Here is a 14,945-nt window from a genome sequence, read left to right on the forward strand (position 1 = left end):
TAAGTATTTGCCTGTAGCAATGTTCATACATTAAAAAATGCAACAAAATGTGTACATTTCTTTTACACTGACAAAAAAACTATACTACTTCACTATATTAAACCTATTACTGGTACCGTATTTTTTTGTGATTTTTTATTTATTTTTTTCTTTAGGGATCTCATGCCACACCGACTTGATTGCCAATGACATGATGGAAACGAAGGCGAGCATCAAAGCATTGGAGGAGGACAACATGCGACTGTTTGTTTGGCGCTAATAAAGGCAGCGTTTATACAAATTCTATTGTTGGGTTTGTTTACAAAGCTATACATAATACAAATGACAGGATTTGACTCAATGTGCAATATGGTCCCTCTTAAAGTAATGGCATAAATCTCTATTATTTCTAAAAGCACAAAAAATGAAGTGAATAATGATTAGATGTAGTAATTTCAGGGTTAAAAAATTGAACTGTTAATTAATGTAGTTTATTTTAGCACAGGTGCCTACCATCCTGAGATGACGGTATGATGTAATGTTGATAGGGTACGCAATGACTTTCATTATGCTATGTACAGAGGAAAAAGTTGCTCTCTTTTAAATTTGTTTAATGTAAGACAAGTACCAGTACTGTGTTACAGTTTTCCCAATAATCCTTGTTTCACACTTGTCACAAAACCACTGTCCTTTTGGCAGTCTAGATTGGCACACTTCAAGTGATATCATTTGATTTTACAATCTGCTGCAGCACAAAAAACTACTTTATTCCGCATCTTTGAAGTACATGAGCAAGTGGTAGGTGACAGCGGCTGAGCAGGAACACTGGAAGTCCACTGCTGATCTAGTAAATGCTCTCCCGAGCAGTTCAGGTAAGGAGGGGATTTTGGGGGAAAAAAACTCTAGCTTTTCCAACTGGCCAAAACGAGCGATCTGGGTGGACTCGCTCAATCACACTTTGTCCACACCACAAAGTCGCAGAAGTCCGTCCAGTTAAACTCATCTGTGCCTGAATCTGAAAATATTACAAACATTGTAATGAAAATATGAAACATAGAATTAAATAAGAAACTACAAAAAGTAAAGCCATACATACCTGGTAATACTATTGGTGTTGTCGTGACAAGTGATGGGAATTGTTGCCATCTGGCACCAGACAGAAATTGGGTGTTGTGACAGCCTCCTTAACCGTGAGATCATAAGAAAAGCTGTCAGTATGCTCAGTAGTTACCATGAACACGTTTTATTGTACTGGAAACTGAAACTAAAAATACGTCCTCTGAGAGTGGTTAACCTTAACCATTTAGAATACGTTGATTAAGTAACATGTAACTAGTGAAAGGGTAGCATTAAATTTAATTAAGCCACGGGGAGGCTGTGCAGTTACTTTTTATTCTTATACGCTCTGCCATATTTGCCTGTTATAAAATTATTAGAAAAACCACATCAGGTAAAGCCAGCTGTGCATGTAAACACAATGATAACAGGAAGCCTGAGAACAAATCAACATTTTTGTGTGCAGAATTACCAACACCATGTGGTTTACTTACGTGCAACAGCAACCGTTTCTTCTGATGCGATGTTAAAGTTTACACTCTGTATCCACCCGCTTACAAAATAATTGTAAGCCTCCGGGGATTTGTTGGCGTGTTATGGAGCATGTTGTCAACACGAGGTAGTGAAAAATGTCCAGAGATGTCACATTTGGCCAGCAAGCTTTCTCCGTCAAAAAAAAAATCACCCTTGGTCAGGACGTAATTAGGATCAATCCCGCCACACAGGGACACCTTCTGCCTGTATCGTTGTTTTTGATCTTCCGGTAAATCGTGAAAATACTGCGAAAATTACATCAGGTTGATAAGCTCTACCGTGTAACTCGCGAGTGTACCTTGTGAACCGGCGGACACCCAATATGGCGCCCGAAGGAAAAACTCCCATGATGCATTACGATGTGCAAGCGACCTATACAAGCATTCATGCACCGTTTAAATACATCACCGACCTGCAAGAAAAAAAAATATCAAGGGGAGAGTCAGCAGCCATATTGGAATGCCCCGAATGAGGACACTTGAATGGAGGACCCCAGAAGGCTTCGGTGTTGTACCACCAGTATCTCCACCTACCATATCTGAGCTGCAACAAACTGAAGTCAGCCGACGTCTTGGTATGTCATTTACATATGGACGGCATTGCACACTACATGAACTTTTTGTGTGAAGCAATACGGAATGGTCACATGTACAAGCACCACTTGTTTTACACAGGACCTGCTGACCAGGTGTCTGAAGCCATGGAGTGACTCCTCCCTCACTTTCCTCAGCAAGCCTTTGAAGAATATGATATCATCGTTGGTGGGAACATGCCCTCACTCCATAACATGTACTTGTGCAGTCAAGGAGCATGTCAAACTTAATAAAACCAGCAAACATTGAAGTGACTTCATTTTTACTGCAGTCTGTTCACACAATCAATGGACAAGCCTTCCTTAATTTTGCCCCAATAACATCATAGAGTAGGCGAAAAGTAGTGTTACAGATCATACTGTGTTCGGGAGAGTTTGAGGAATGTTGCAATGTTAATGGGGGGCAATGTCAGCACACACACACACACACACACACACACACACAAAAACCCATCATGGTATTGAGTTAATCAGATATTTTAGCTGTGTACAACACATACCTGCTCTGTAACACTACTTTTGGCCCAAACCTGTATGTCTATTTTCCATATTTTGAAATGCACAGCGTATTGGTAAAATTCTGGAACAACTGCAATTCATGTAGCTCATTATATTCTAACAGCATTTTTTTTTTTTTTAGTTAATATGTTCATTTCATGTAGACTTTTATTTTACTTTATTTTATTCATTCATTTTCATGTACTGTACCTTACATTCATTGGCCAATGAAGAATTCCTTGTCATTGCAAGCATTTATAATAATTCTCCAGGCTTTTGATGTTTTACATTTCTGGTCATGTAAAATAGTGTTAGGTTAGGTGTCGAATGAACACTGCATGTTGACGCCAAAGGAAATAGTATTTTTTTAGTTATTCAAAATGTACAAATTAACACACAACAACAATATACAAGTTATACAAACTACAACAACAAGTGTCAGACATGGACTAATTATATGCCAGGTAAAAAACCTTTGTATTGTCCTCAAGGATCTGGGAAAGTGTCACTTATTTGCTACAAGTCCACCAAGGTGCTGCAGTCTGGGATCCAGGTACAGGAAATCATGGTGGTGCTGATGTGGGATCCAGGTACAGGAAATCATGGTGGTGCTGATGTGGGATCCAGGTACAGGAAATCATGGTGGTGCTGATGTGTCAAAAAGTATTTCTTGGTGTCAGTCTATCAGCTGGACTTGGATATCTTCATGTTCCTCCATGGTCATTTCCTGTACGAGTCTCTGCAAGAAGGTAACAATTGTATGTCAGATGAGGTACCAAACAATGAACTGAAAGTCACTGAGCCAATGAAGTACATTATTACATGAGCAAGACTATTTGTGAAAGCCATGTAAATTCCTGCACATCGAAGTACAAGGAACCTGTTGTATCTTCAATCAAAACTAATTAAGTTGCTTAGTGATATTTATTAGGTAAAATTGTTCAACATGGTGACAAATCGATATCTGAGTAAAGGGTTTCAAATGTTTTTGTAAGCAGCACTTTTCTGAGTGGTTAGTAGCAACAAGACACGGGGGGGTTACGAGTCTGAGTTGCAGATGTGTCGTTCAGTTAACACCATTATTTTTGCACGATATACTAAACATATCAGCAAACTATGTAATCTAAATACCACATATTCCAAGCAAAGGTATGTTTTGAGCCATTCACATGCATGCTCGAATGGAATTATTTTTCCATGATGACATAATTGTACGTTACGAGGCACCGCGTTCTCTTCCTCGTCGTCTCTCTCGCCCCCTTTGAGATGGTCCACATGTCTATAAAACGTATAACATAACTGTGTGTTCTCTGTTGCATGGTTTAGTTACACTAACAAATATAAACATAGATAGCCATTATCATTAGCTGACGTACAGTATTTCCAAACAATGCCGACAAAAATATTAATTCTGAAATTAAATGACTAAATCACAATTATTAGGGATCTGTACAGTATGTCTAACAAATGCAATTCACTTACGTCATCACTCGAGGGAATACCAGAAGTTGTTTGCGTTCTGTTCCGGTGAAATTGGTGGTAGGCTGTTGAAGTAGGGTCTCTCTGGGACGCCGTAGTTCGTGTGCTTAAAATCATTGCATTATCTTGTTTGACCGATAGATGGCGGTCGTGAGCTACACACTGGGGCTTTAAGCTTTGTCAGTCGTGATCATTATATAAAATAGCCACCATTCTTCCTTCAGTTCACCACATTTCTAAAGGAAAATGAACTTTATGATAAAGTTCAAAACTGAAACACATAATGTAAGCAATGTGCTGTTTATTACCTCTGCCAAGTGAGAAATCCTGAAGATCATGAAATGGTTGTTTTATTGACGTCTCCACAAAATTTTTGCTTTTAGCTTTGGTGTGTCCATAGCTGTACAGTACTACTTTTTTTATATAAAGTGTTATGGAATTTATGAAATGGAGAAATGACTTTTAAAAAAAACACCAAAAAAAACGCCACTGTGGTGCTCAGGCAACAATTGAGATCATAACATTTACACTCCTGTTATCTACAGTCCCCTCCAAAAGTATTGGAATGGCAAGGTCAATTGTTGTATACTGAAGACATTTGGGTTTCAGATCAAAAGATGAAAACAAGACAGTAGTTCAGAATTCCAGCTTTTATTTCATGGTATGAGATGTGTTAAACAACTCAGGACAGAGCACCTTTTGTTTGAGCCCACCCAATTTTCAAGTAAGCAGAATTATTGGAACATATTTCTAGGTGCCTTTCAGATTGATTGCTTAAACTTTCCATAATGCTTGTATTTGGCCTTGCGTGGCACTTGTGAAAATTGCATTCGCTGTTAAGCAAACAGTAGCTGGCATCAGTGATGTTTACTTATTTCATAAGCCCCCTTAATGAATACACTATCACTTGTAATATTATACACGGTTTCTGTTTAAAGAAAGTTGTTGACAAGAAGTGGACCTGTAAACATGTAGCATCAGCAAGCATGTTATGACTTCTAAATATACAGCATATAGATAAGTTTGCAAACTTTTATTTTTCTGCTAGAAAATTTGACCATGAGGCTCATCATGTATCCTCTTGGAAGGCTCTTAGATCATCTTCAAATGTGTAATTGAAGGGTATTTACTTGCATTATAAAACAAGGCCTCCATCCACGCTGTCGACTGAGCCAATCCTGCCCGACCCATTCTAACAAGATCAGACCCAGCCCTCATAGATTCTATTATCCCACCACTCTATTACATTACAACTCCATTTACCAACCTTAAGCAGCTCCAAGCATAGCTTGGGCCTCGACCTTGTCAAAGAGGAGAAACTCTGACCAGAGAGAGAAAGGATAAAAGAGAGAGAGTGAGACCGTGGGATGAAAAGAACTCCGTCACACAGGCCAAACTGTAGGAAGTGTGCTTGAGCTGATGGCAGGACAAGGGAGAAAAGGGAGGGGACAAAAGAGAAAATAGAAAATCGATATTCTGGGAGAGCAGGAGGATGAAGATTGAAGGATGACGTGGGAGGGATCTTGGAGACGGGGACGACAGCTTAGAGCTGAAACAGAATTATGAGCACACAGTCACTCTTCCTGGTCCTGTGTACTTTTGTATTGCGAATCATTTTGTAATCGAGCGGAAACATTTTGTTTGCTGCAGGTCATGGATTTACTGGATCTGGTCTGAAGCACGGCATAAATCTGTTCAGGGGCAGATTAGACAAAGTTTAGGTATTTTTGCAGACCCGTGCAAACCAATCCAGCATGGAGCATATTAAAAGGACATTTTGTCCAGTTGTGGGCCAAGTCTGTAAGAATCACCAACTAATTGCACACTGACATTCACACAATTTACAGTCATCTGTGAAAGGCTGGCAACCAGTTGAGGGTGTACCCTCCCTCTTGCCCAAAGTCAGCTGTGATAGGCTCCAGCAAAGCTACGACCCAAGTGGAGATAATTGGTTTCAAATAATGGATGGATATATAAGTAACCTTGCATGTACTTTTCTGGAATGTGGTAGCATCTAAAAAAAAACAAAAAACAAAAAAAAACACACACAAGCACCGGAAGAACATGCAAGGTTGCTGCAGGAAAATCAGCAACCCGATTAGAGCCTACAACCTCAAATTTAACTAATAACCACTCGTCCACTGCCCTGCTTTGCTCAAAACAATTGTTTGCAAAGATATGGGTGGCATAACAAGCAGACACCTGAGTATGTGGCATTGTGAGCCTCACGGCTGGAACCCAATACGATTACTTATATGTGACCTTGTGAACCTCTAGGTTGGAGCATCAGTAAAACATCCATCCATTACTTCAGATTAGTAATCTGATTACTCCGGATTAGTATCCTCCTTGTCCGATGAAATAAACTACAGATTAAGTCCCTTCCAACACGCTTGATTGATTTCATTTGACACACATTTCAACTGATTTTCCTCACTGCTAATCAGTAATCATTGAGCGACTGCACAAGGTTGTCTCCTTGATTTATTTTTTTTGTTGTTGTTGTTAATTTAAGCACCACTTGGTGTTGGATCAGGAAACTAATGTAATAAGATGGTGGATTTTTTTGGGGGGGTTCTGTTTCATGTTTTACTTCACGTTGATTACATCCGATTTTTAAGTCATTGAGCCCCTCTCACAGCATGTCAGCCTAGTAACCATCATCCCTTCTCGCTGCCATCACTCTTTGCCGTATTGGGGGAGATGATCAGAGGACTGGAGAGGATTTTGTGGAGGGAACGCATGCGGTGCAGATGCCAAAATACTGTATTTGCTCTCTGGTCTCTCAGCCCTTTCATGTGTCTTGCATCTTCCCTCCAAGGAACCAGGCTGAGGGAAAGAGAGACGCGGGCTTGTGTTTGTTTTACACTCTCCCTCTCAAAGGGAAATATTCATTAAGTCCTCCTTGGAAAGAGAGCTGAGGGGTAGAGAGAGACAAGTAGGCAGACAAGAGGAAGTGCAGTTGGTGTGTGTAAATATGCGCCTGTTTATTTGGCTGCACATTCCAAAGTCTCACACCAAACATTATGAAAGAAAATGCGATGGAGCAGAGGACAACATGAGGACGTGGTGATAGTGGGCGAATCCATCAGGTTGGCACATACGTGCTTGCCACTGACAGAACACAAAGGAGAGTTATGATCATTGCACTCACCGAGGGAAGGGGGGAATGCATCATAACTGATGAATGCCGGTCTAATCACCGCTTATTCAATTCAATTTGTGCTTTATTATTGCCGATCTAATCTCATCGCAATGATTGGAGGCGACTCAGACGACTGTTCGTGGTGGTGATGCTTTCTGGTACAACCCGAATCCAAACATGTAAAGTGGATGGATGAGAAGTGAATCGTATCACTTATTTATTTATTTTTTTTACTAGTTTAAATGTGTGTCACAGACACGTTAAGACATCAAGGAACTATGTTAATTTGTGGAAGAAAATATATGCATACTATATTTTTCTTTATTGCCTGTATATTTGAATCTGGAGTGCTGTAAAGTGCAGTGGCAAATCCATTAAAAATCGATATGTGACTGAGAAACAATATAATAATAATACAAAAAGTTTCCAAATATGTGTGAAAATAGACTTGAAGCCTCAAACTTCAACAGACTCCAGGTGGTCTTGGTGCATACTGCGCATTCACGAGTTGAATTCATTGATCTGTTTTAAAGATTATTCTCTGCAGTTCTTTTGAGTCTCATATCTCTTTTCCCTTTTTCCTAGAACACAAATGTTCACCAGCTGGTCAGGAGTGGTCTATTGGACTCATCCTTCCAAGACAAATAAAAGGAGAGAGGGGGGGTGAATGGTGCCATGGTTTGGCATCTCATTAGACACACGCAAGCAGCTGATGTCTTTGAAAAAGAATGAGAAGATGTCAATATATCGGCGTGTGGTGTATGTGGAATAGGCGACAAATGACATTACATACAGTGAATGAGTCAAAAAAATTATTTGCAATAATATGTTCAATACAGCATTCTGATATTAATTTTACGTTTGTGTAATGTGAATTAAGAAACAAAATCCACTTGTTTTTATCCATCTCGGGGGGACACTTGCTGTTGATTCAAAATGACATCACAGTGCATAAGGTGCCTTTTTTGCTATAATTATCAACAAAGATTTATCGAAGTAGGAACAAAATAAATATAAATAGGCAACAATTAACAAATCTGTGCAAATGTTTATATTTTCAAATAATCACCTCTACAACATTTTTAGGATACCAAGTACTGATTTCACGAGAAATTCTGATGTGTAACCCCCCAAAAAATAAACAATGACAGATAATTTTATGGAAAGATATCCCAATATAGCATTTTTCCTCTCAGTACTGTTACCGGTCACCATGACGAGCCGGTGACCTTCAAATAACGCCTAGCATGGGCCTGATATTGATACCTGGTATTGGGAATCATCCATCCCTAATATGATAGGATTGTGTGATATTAATTATAAATAATACGAACAAAACATGAATTAATTGCTGTATTTCATAATTAAGCTAAACAATTTAACATTATGTCACTATTGTTTTCATACTTAATCATGAAGTGATTTGGCAAATAGTATGCCCATCTCGGCTTGAGGTGATGTTACAAATGAAAATGTGTATTTCCCATTATAATGCAGAGTATTGGGAAGCTTGTCCACAGCATTTTAAAGTAGCCGAAGAAAAATGGCATGAGGCATGAAAGATTCATGTCTCCCATTTCCAAAAAATGAGATGGCGTGTGTAGTTTTGGACTTTTGAAATCTAAGGGGTGTCTACTGCTCAGGCCCGGTGTATCAACGCTGATCAAAAGGCGCTCCAGCAAGAGCTTACTCAAAGAGGGGAAAACTGCAGCCTGTGCTTGTTGTGGGCACAGATGGCACGCAGCGAGGCTGGAGGCCCCGGGCTGAGGCTGGTGCGTAATATCAGAGAGCGAGAGAGGGATGTGTGCATGGTGCCGGGGCTGTCTGGAGAGGAGAGCCCCCCTGGCCAATTACAGTCCATCCAAATGAAGGCAATCTCACAACCCCTCCAGGGAATGTTTTGCAAATGTATACCCGCTCTCTCCTCACTACCGGTGCACATCCATCTCATGTACGAATGAAGCCGGATAGTCTGCTGCTTGTGGTGGTGCTAGATGGAAGGAGGGGAGAGGAGGAGAGGCAATGAGGAAGACGAGGCAGGCAATCTGTGTGTGTGTCCTTTGAAGCTTGTCTTATGGCTTTTCTCTGTCAGGTCTCTCTCCGGGGACGGGCTCTGGCTCGAGGAGGCATCAGTATACTGAAAAACAGAGTTTGAGCATCCAACCTGAAATCTCTCGGCTTATATGTAGTCAGAGTATGTGGCATGTAGACCTTGGCAAATATAGAGACAAACGTAGTACGCTATCAACTAGCTAGACACTTCATTAGGTATACCTGGATTGTCTAATCCAGATACTGATCCTGAAACATACTGAACAAAGAGTGATTGCAGCTGTATTGTGAATGTGATAAAAGAGTCTGTCTGCTCAATGATTGTGAGCAAATATATTGCTGTGGGGAGTGGCCATATAGCATATGAATGTAGCTCAACATTGCTGATTGCTGCCCATGTTGTTCTTCAGGCCACAAACTAGTTGAGGCTAAAGCAACAGCACCACTACTGGCTAAGGACAAGTACTGCATCACAATTTGTCTCAATTCTGTCATTGTTCCAGAAAGTAGTGATCATGTTATCCCTTTCTTAAAATTTCAATACTTGATAATGGTGACTACTCAAGAGTTGAGTTCTCATGTTGATATTGGTCTTAAAAAGTATGACCATCCCTTTTCCCTATTAGGAAATAGTGTGTGTCTGTTTCATATTTCTGGTTAAATGGATTTGTCCTTTTTCTGCCAATGTAAGTTTTTTAGATACATTATTTTCACAAATTCCCTTCTTACCATAAATTGAACAATAGTTGTATATTTAAATATTTGTTTGCCCTCACCACTAAAAACCTTTGCTATTGTGCACAACAGCATCCAGCAAAGCATAATGAAAAACAGCAGCAAAATGTCAATGCAAATGCAGTCTTTCAAAAAAAGAAAGAAAAAAAAAAAACTTCTCTTCATGTGCAGTCTCTTCTGTTGAGGTCAAATACTCATCTTTAACCAGCTGTATGACTGTGGCAGAAGTCTGTAGGCCGTGTTTAGTCCCCCAGTGCAGAACTAATCTGCTTCAGATCAATAGTAGCTCACAGGCAGGGCTGATATGTGCACAACAACAAGACAAATGGGGCTGCTCTGCTCTTTTTCCAACACCAATTTTAGCTTCACTCTTCTCCAAAACGTGAAGAGTCAAACTGCTTCTGTTTATTTTGGGTTATTTTGTCTTTATTATTGTAATTTGTTTATTGTTGTGTTTGTGCAAACAAGAGATGAACATCGTCCTCAGCTTTTAGCCCAGCACAGTTGTGAACGCACACACATAGGCTACACACTCAGATGCCTCTTGCGTGGCACACTGAGTTGCTTGCTCAAGGGCATCTCATATTATGGAGGACCATAACCCATGGCTGGTAGAGGGAATCAAACATTTGAGCTCTTTTGTCAGAGAGTGCATTCTTAAAGCTGCACTTTGTAACAGTTTGCCCACAAATGTCTTTGCAAACATTTTTATTTGACAATTTATGACTGAAACATGTTTTTTTTTTTGTTTTTTTTTAAATTAGTAGATGTTCATAATGGTAACTCCTGGCTTGTAAGCCTCTGGCCAATAGTTTTTAGACTGGATTCTGGTTTGAATTTCCCGCCCTCGACCTGCGGATGTGACGTCATGGGCGCGTTGCATACTGAGGAAGGGAAAATGCAGTTTCATGTACTGCCCACAGGTGGCAGTAGCAAATCGAAATTCAATTTTCTGCGTTCAGAAGCTTTAAGCACTCATCTTCAAGCCCCCCCCCACCCACCCCCAAAAACGGAACAAAAGAGAGAGGGAGTGAGAATTGGGGCACCAGCCACTTAAGGGGTTTTCATACTAGGACAGTACTCTCACTTGAAGGGATTGATGTGCACTTCCCCACTGACAAAGATTGACTAGCGATGAAATTTGGCGAAATTATAGTGTTCTGCTTTTTCATTATGAAAATCTGGTCACCCAAAGGTGTGCTATGAGATTTTCCTAATGTAAAATGTTTGGCTTATTGGCTCAATAAAGGTTGGGGGAAACTGCGATATTGACCAGTGGATTAATTGCAATCTTCCAGTCATGGCCACTAGGCTGTTTAATGGCAGTGCTATGTGGTAACAACAACAGGAAGTCAGACATGCTCATATTTATTATACTCTATATTAAATATGAAATATATATTCTACAGCAAGTTGCCACGGCATCCATGGTAGGCTAATAAAGACGATTATTAGATTCATACACTTATTATTATGGATAGACCGATTACCGGTGCTGCTAATATCTTGAAGGTCGGTAAAGCTGGTATCTCACTGAGCGGTGAATGCTTGCAAACATAGCGAATTATGGGTTTTCATCAATTTTTACTTGTTGCAAAGACATTTCGAACATATTCAGTTTTTCACTGTCTGTGAAGAACTTTTGAATGAAACCTTTTACGAATCTTGACAAAAATCCCAAATTAGTTACGTTTGCATGCATTTGTCGCTCAGTGAGATACATGGAACTTTTCATTTGTGGATTTAAATATCCACTTTAGTCGAAAATGATGTGGCCACTGGGAACTCCCTACACGTTTTCTTATTTTTAAAAACTAAAAAAAAAAAAAAAAAACATTAAGAAATTATGTTGAAATTTTGGAAAACTTTATTTACCGTAGAAAACTTTAGTTGCTTAGTTTTTTTTGTTTTTTTTGTTTTCTAATTTAGCTTAACTCATGCTGTTGACCCTGGAAGCTTTCTGCAATATGTGTTATATTTTTTTGCTGTCAATTCTTAAATGTTTAAAATGAAAACAAGTTTTGTTTTGTTTTTTTACGCTAACATTTTCTCTTTTACTGCAAATGAATATCAGCTTGGAATATCAGTTATTGCTCTCCTTGACTACTAATAATCGGTATCAGTATCGGCCTTGAAAAAACATATCGGTCCATCACTACTTTTTATTAGTGTTGTTTGATTCAGTGTGTCTTGTTTTTACTCACATGGCCTCATTGATTGTTGCGTTTTATATTTGTCCTTTCATTTTCTCCCAGTCCAATCAAATGTGGCATTTTTTTTCTCGCCTGGTCAGGACTAAGTAGCCTTATCTGAGCACGTCCCGGTGCGTTATGTACGACATGTCAGAGATGATTGTTTTCACATGGCAGGCAGATAGGCAGACACTGCCCGGTGCCGACTCCTTGTCAATTCCCCGAGTGGCAGCATGTGCGTTCACTTTGTGTTATCAGCGGGGAGATTGATTTCTGTGTCCATCTTGTTTGCCCTTCCCTTTGTGCTTCAAAGCTCAATTTAGAGGGGCCTATGATGTATTGACGCGCACGCTGCAAATTACCCTGCTAAAAGATGCAAGCGCACAAAGCATCAGGCTGAAATGGATAGCTTCTGTCCTTCCATTTGTGTGACGGCGCACCGTTGCCGTTCAGGGCACGTCCTCGTTTTGAGACGGCATGCGAAGCGATGCACAGATGAGGCTAATGTTTGACAGTCAAACAGCGGCGACAACGCCAAAATAGGATGTCAGTGGTGAGTAATATGGACAAACTATTTTCCTTGTGGCACAGCTTTTCTTTTCAGTTCTATTCGTCTTGAGCTGAGTAACAATAGACTAAGAAAAAAAAACACCATCACTCTCTACAGCAGAACCCCGCCTCTCTCTCCACACACATACACACACTTCCTTCCCAAACCAATTCCTTTACTTTATTACCGCGACAGGCTGTTTGTACACCCTAAACCTAATTAACAATCTTGCTTAATTAAAAAAAAAAGAGGCAATCAGTCTTTACAGGCATAGAAAAATAATGAGTGTGTCACAGCGGGATGCGGCAAAGTCCAACTAAAAATCCTTTTGCAGTGATGCAAAGAAAGTGCCAGGATGTAGCAGTTCTGGCTCTGTTAGACCCGCTGAGCTAACCGCGTATTGTCGTGCGGTCGAAAGGACAAATTAGTTACTGTAATAAACGTCGCTGTAAAAGCTAGCAAGCCTGTATTGGCTTGACTCCCTCACCCGTCAAAATGAAGAGCACAATATGAGCAGCCAGAGGGCTCGAGGAGAGCAGACACGTCTCCGGCATACAGAGGAGCTCGCCGCTAAATGCCAGTAGGCTGGAGACATTTATCCCCCTGTAATGTTTCAGCGCTGTTATTACACTCATTCACTCACTGTGAAGTGCGGAGCTGCGAGTTCAGCGGTGTCAGGTGCTTCCAATGCCGTTAAGTGTTGAGTTTTTGATGCTAATTGCCAAACATTTAACCCCTGTGCCTCTAAAGCTGAGAAGACATTTAAAAGGCCCTTTAAAAAAAAAAAGATGTTTTAATGACTGATTTTGAATGGAGTCTGATCTCGGTAAGTTGGAGTCCTCGAGAAGATGTCAAACGTCTCGTCTCAGGAGGATGTCAACACTGTGTACTGTTCACTGCAAGCTGAACTTCTGCTTCTCTATTGAGGGGGCCTTCAAAACTGCCAGCAGAATTCTTGTGTTGTCACATGGAGTGTCCTCAACTCTTACCTAAAAGTGCTCGGACTCTAACCCAAAATCCGTATTTGCTGTCAGTTTTGACTTGATGAAACAAGTTCCAAATCAACTTTAACAGGTTACTCATTGTACTTTTGCCGAAAAACTCCATTCAACAACAACAACAACAAAAATCCAATTGGTACAGGTGCACTTATGTAGGTGCTTTATTCACCATTTTGTCGAAAGCGTTTTACAAAGCCTCAAATTCATTTATTTGAAAACGTATTGGAGAGTAGCCTCTCCAACTTGGCATGCAACCCATGCAAAGTTGTTCTCCTTAGTTTAAAATGACTTACTTTAACTTTCAGGAATATCCTAACGCGCAACCCCCCCCCAATTAAATAAATGTCAGCAGAAAACAGCTAACATTATTCTATGTGTTTTTGAAGTTGTATTAAGGATCTTTTGTCGCTTTTGTCGTCTTCTACGTGGATCATCTTAACGATAGGTTCTCGATCCCGTCAATCAATCTGCTGTAACGGCGTCCGAGTGCTCGTTCCTAACTGTGCATGCGCACTTTAAATGTTTGTAGCATGTAGCCGCTGAGCTTCGGATTCAGCCATTCATCGCTGTAGCTCCACCGATCTCACCGCATACTTTGAAGATAGCTGAGACGGACGTTTGGTTTCTACATTTCGAGAAGATCCTCGAATATGAACCCTTGAATACACCTTTAATTGTGAAATCTTCGTATAATTAATACAATATCACACACATTCTCACACTAACTGGGCTTGTTAATTAGTATACAGACAACTAAAACCCAACATAGCCTCAACGTTTTATATCTGTAGATGTAAGAAGATGCAAACATTGAAGCCTTTTGCTGCTCAGTGATTTGAAGGCAGACCTACAAAGACGATGTACATCTGTTTTGATTAATTTGGAAGTCATGTAAATACAGATTCGACTAGAATACCACATTTTCAAAACCGAAAAAGACTGTGTGAGATTCTGAAAGTTGTAACATTCTAAGACATACATGTGAGAAAGTGTCCGATGATGATGTAGGGTTAGTTCCCAGTCTGTCCCTTTAGCTGTGGCTACGCCGCCTCTACAATCCTCTCGGCTGAATTATTTACGATATCCACTCCATTTATCTTCCTCACCCACACATTCCACTTTATTAATTTGA

At 40.1% G+C, this 14,945-nt stretch overlaps 1 protein-coding gene across 3 annotated transcripts in view; it reads left to right on the top strand.

The window, feature by feature from the left end:
* Window positions 1-8,338, top strand: part of LOC144017648 (uncharacterized) — a 51,964-nt gene extending 43,626 nt beyond the window's left edge. For all 3 annotated transcript variants that reach the window (XM_077519440.1, XM_077519444.1, XM_077519445.1), the window contains one exon: window positions 7,869-8,338. The gene's annotated coding sequence lies outside the window, so the exon portion shown is untranslated. The remainder of the gene's footprint in view (window positions 1-7,868) is intronic.
* The last annotated feature ends 6,607 nt before the right edge of the window (window positions 8,339-14,945 follow it).

This window comes from Festucalex cinctus, chromosome 4 (assembly GCF_051991245.1).
Source record: "Festucalex cinctus isolate MCC-2025b chromosome 4, RoL_Fcin_1.0, whole genome shotgun sequence".
NCBI classification, from domain to species: domain Eukaryota; kingdom Metazoa; phylum Chordata; class Actinopteri; order Syngnathiformes; family Syngnathidae; genus Festucalex; species Festucalex cinctus.